Below are 4911 nucleotides of genomic sequence, written 5' to 3'. Positions count from 1 at the left end.
CGGTGCTCTTTGGCACCGCAGCGGTAACACTGACCGCTGCGGTCCACCGGCGAGGTGCACCACTGCCTCACGTGCCCCAATTCGAGGCAGCGGTGACACTGGAGCGGGCGCGGCGCGAGGATTTCCACTCGCGCCGAAACCCACCCCACCAACACCCTCCCGGATTCCGCCACCTTACGGGCGGCGGAGAGGGGGAACCGGGCCCACACCGACCCGAGGCCGGAGGGCGACCTGCGGATCTCTCCGATCCGCAGGTCCTCCACAGGACAGTCCCCCGCCCTCGCAAGGGCACGGGACACATCCTCTGCGCTGACCGAGTCGTCCAGCCCACAAACGCGCATCTCCGTGCGCTTCGTGGGCCGGGCGACCCGGACACCTCGCTCGCCCAGCTGCTCCCGGAGCCTCTGGGCGAGACGATCCGCCTTCGCGCCGCCTTCTGCACCGGGGATCTCCAGCAAGAGACCCCCGGTCACGGCCCTCTTCGCCCTCACGGAGGCGATGCCCAGCTCTTCCAGGGAGATATTCTCCCTGGCGAGCCGCATCGCCTCCGCGAGGGTCAGGTCGCCCCCCTGCGCAACGGTCAGCGTCACCGCTGCCGTTTTTGGGGGACGACCTGGTCGTGCCTTCCCGACCTTCGCGGCCTTTACCTTGGCCGCCGGCGGCGGAGGCGGAGGCTGCGGTTGCGAGGCCTTCCTCGCCGCCCGCTTCGCCTTCCGCCCCACCACCTCACTCCACGCCACCCCCCCTTGGGAGGGTGCTGTGGAGGACGCGACCACCGCGACCACGGGTACACCACCCCCCTTGGGGGTCGCGACCCGGGGCCCTGGTGCCGCAACGCTGGGCGGAGCCTTCACGCCGCCCTTCTTTGCCTTCCCCGACTGTACCGGAACAGGTCGGGGAGGCACCGCCTTCCTGCTGACCGCTCTTCCGGCGAGGAGCTCCTCCCGGAAGGCGGCCAGCTTGCCATCAATCATGTCCCCAATCCTCCTCAGAAGATCGTCTTCTGAGGAGGACGGGGACTTCTTCACGGGCGGAGTGCGGATGGAGGGGCCCGCGGTGCCCCGCACCACTGCCGCCGCACTCCGCTTATTTACCTCCGCCGAGGGACGCGGCGGTGGAGGAGGAGGGAGGATGGGAGGGAGGGCCGCGCTGTTCCACAGCGCCTCTGCCCTCCTCCTCCCCTGTCGCTCCTCCTCCAACAGGAGCTGCAGACGGGCGTTCCGCCCTCTGAGCTCCCGCGCCGCCTCCCTCATTTCCTCCGCCGCGGCCTTCAGGGCCTCCGCGCCACCACTTTTCTGCCCCTTAAAGGCGCAGGCAGCGGCGACTTTCTCCACCCGCCTCAGGGACGAGGAGATCCTCTCCGATATCTCCTCGGTCACCTCGTCCCTGAGGCAACTCAGCCTCACCGACGGGCTCATCGCCCCGCCCACCTCGACGACGGCCTGCCCCGTCCTCTTCCTCTTAGAGCCTATGAGGCTCCTGGTGGAGGAGAAGGACGAGACTGACGCAGTCTCGTCGTCCTCCTCCACCATCCACGAAGCCGGGCCAGGCGCTGGAGGCGGCGCGAGCGCCGTCACTCCAGTCCCAACACCGCCTTTGTCCTCCCCCTCTGACTTACCCCGTCCCATCCCCGTTTTAATATTGAACTCCATAATATTCCCACGAGCAGGTCGGAAGAAAAGGTCCGCCCGGGCAGAGCCGCCTTACCCGGGTAAGCCTATATACTCCGGGGGTTCGGCAGGTTCCCCGGAGGTGGTCGCTTGGGATTGGGCCTTCTCCCCCAACCATGCATCCCATCGCCGCGCACCATAGCTTAGGATTGGAGGGCGATTTTATAGAGTCGCCATACTCGTGGCCCAGGCGGTTAAGCCAAGACCCCCGTTCCTCCTGCCGTCACGTACCATTCACAAAACCAATAGGGAATTGTGAATGGGTCGTTGTGACGACCAACAGGAGGCTTACGGTGTGTGTATGACTCGGGTACCCCGGGTTCGTTAAGCCCGTACTGCAGCTGAAAGGCTGGCAGCCCCTGAGGGGATCAGACACATACTTTCGCATTCTCCACATACTTGTTGGACAGATCCTGGGTTTTTTCAGGTTTGGACACATAGTAATGTGGTACCACACTGAAACATTCAATTAAACCTGGTCTTGATAAATATTTTAGAGGATAACGCATGTTAGGTCTGGGTTAGGTCTAGGATTTGCCCTCATCAGGCTCATACTTTCGCATATTTCTCATTCTTGATGGCTAGATCCAGGGCTTTTTCTGGATTGAATCACGTAGTAATGTGGTAGCACACTGAAACAGTCCATTAAACCTGGTTTCGATCAATATCTTAGATGATAACGCTAGTTATGTCTGGGATAGATCTGGGATTTGCCCTCGTCAGGCTCATACTTTCGCATTCTTCACATACTTGTTGAACGTATCCTGGGTTTTTTCTGGTTTGGATCACGTAGTAATGTGGTACCACACTGAAACAGTCGATTAAACCTGCTTTCGATCAATATTTTTGAGAATAACTCATGTTAGGTCTAGGTTAGGTCTGGGATTTGCTCTCATCAGGCTCGTACTTTCGCAAATTTCTCATACTTGATGGCCTGATTCTGTGCTTTTTCTGGTTTGGATCCCGTAGTAATGTGGTACCACACTGAAACAGTCCATTAAACCTGGTCTCGATAAATATTTTAGAGGATAACGCATGTTATGTCTAGGTTAGGCCTGTGATTTGCCCTCATCAGACACATACTTTCGCATTCTTCACATACTTGTTGAACAGATCCTGGGTTTTTTCTGGTTTGGATCACGCATTAGTGTGGTACCACACTGAAACATTCAATTAAACCTGGTCTTGATAAATATTTTAGAGGATAACGCATGTTAGGTCTAGGTTAGGCCTGGGATTTGCTTTCATCAGACTCATACTTCCGCATTCTTCACATACTTGTTGGACGGATCCTGGATTTTTTCTGGTTTGGATCACGTAGTAATGTGGTATCACACTGAAACAGTCCATCAAACCAGGTTTCGATCAATATTTTAGAGAATAACGCATGTTAGGTCTTGGTTAGGTCTGGGATTTGCTCTCATCAGGCTCGTACTTTCGCATATTTCTCATAGTTGATGGCCAGATTCTGAGCTTTTTCTGGTTTGGATCACGCAGTAATGTGGTACCACACTGAAATAGTCGATTAAACCTGGTTTCGATCAATATTTTAGAGAATAACTCATGTTAGGTCTAGGTTAGGTGTGGGATTTTCCTTCATCAGGCTCATACTTTCGCATATTTCTCATACTTGATGGCTAGACCCAGGGCTTTTTCTGGATAGGATCCCGTAGTAATGTGGTACCACACTGAAACAGTCCATTAAACCTGGTTTCGATCAATATTTTAGAGGATAACGCATGTTCTGTCTAGGTTAGGCCTGGGATTTGCCCTCATCAGACACATACTTTCGCATTCTTCACATACTTGTTGAACGGATCCTGGGTTTTTTCTGGTTTGGATCACGTAGTAATGTGGTACCACAATGAAACTGTCGATTAAACCTGCTTTCGATCAATATATTTGAGAATTACTCATGTTAGGTCTAGGTTAGGTCTGGGATTTGCTCTCATCAGGCTCGTACTTTCGCAAATTTCTCATACTTGATGGCCTGATTCTGTGCTTTTTCTGGTTTGGATCCCGTAGTAATGTGGTACCACACTGAAACAGTCCATTAAACCTGGTTTCGATTAATATTTTTGAGGATAACGCATGTTATGTCTAGGTTAGGCCTGTGATTTGCCCTCATCAGACACATACCTTCGCATTCTTCACATACTTGTTGAACGGATCCTGGTTATTTTTCTTGTTTGGATCACGTAGTGATGTGGTGCCACACTAAAACAGTCCATTAAACCTGGTTTCGATCAATATTTTAGAGGATAACGCATGTTATGTCTAGGTTAGGCCTGTGATTTGCCCTCATCAGACACATACTTTCGCATTCTCCACATACTTGTTGAACAGATCCTGGGTTTTTTCAGGTTTGGATCACGTAGTAATGTGGTACCACACTGAAACATTCAATTAAACCTGGTCTTGATAAATATTTTAGAGGATAACGCATGTTAGGTCTGGGTTAGGTCTAGGATTTGCCCTCATCTGACACATACCTTCGCATTCTTCACATACTTGTTGAACGGATACTGGGTTTTTTCAGGTTTGGATCACGTAGTAATGTGGTACCACACTGAAACATTCAATTAAACCTGGTCTTGATAAATATTTTAGAGGATAACGCATGTTAGGTCTGGGTTAGGTCTAGGATTTGCCCTCATCTGACACATACCTTCGCATTCTTCACATACTTGTTGAACGGATCCGTGGTATTTTTCTCGTTTGGATCACGTAGTGATGTGGTGCCACACTGAAACAGTTCATTAAACCTGGTTTCGATCAATATTTTAGAGGATAACGCATGTTATGTCTAGGTTAGGCCTGGGATTTGCCCTCATCAGACACATACTTTCGCATTCTCCACATACTTGTTGAACAGATCCTGGGTTTTTTCAGGTTTGGACACATAGTAATGTGGTACCACACTGAAACATTCAATTAAACCTGGTCTTGATAAATATTTTAGAGGATAACACATGTTAGGTCTGGGTTAGGTCTAGGATTTGCCCTCATCAGGCTCATACTTTCGCATATATCTCATACTTGTTGGCTAGATCCAGGGCTTTTTCTGGATTGGCTCACGTAGTAATGTGGTAGCACACTGAAACAGTCCATTAAACCTGGTTTCGATCAATATCTAAGATGATAACGCTAGTTATGTCTGGGATAGGTCTGGGATTTGCCCTCGTCAGGCTCATACTTTCGCATTCTTCACATACTTGTTGAACGTATCCTGGGTTTTTTC

Source organism: Colletes latitarsis, unplaced genomic scaffold (assembly GCF_051014445.1).
Source record: "Colletes latitarsis isolate SP2378_abdomen unplaced genomic scaffold, iyColLati1 scaffold0018, whole genome shotgun sequence".
In the NCBI taxonomy this organism is placed as follows: domain Eukaryota; kingdom Metazoa; phylum Arthropoda; class Insecta; order Hymenoptera; family Colletidae; genus Colletes; species Colletes latitarsis.
This window is presented reverse-complemented; position numbering follows the sequence as displayed.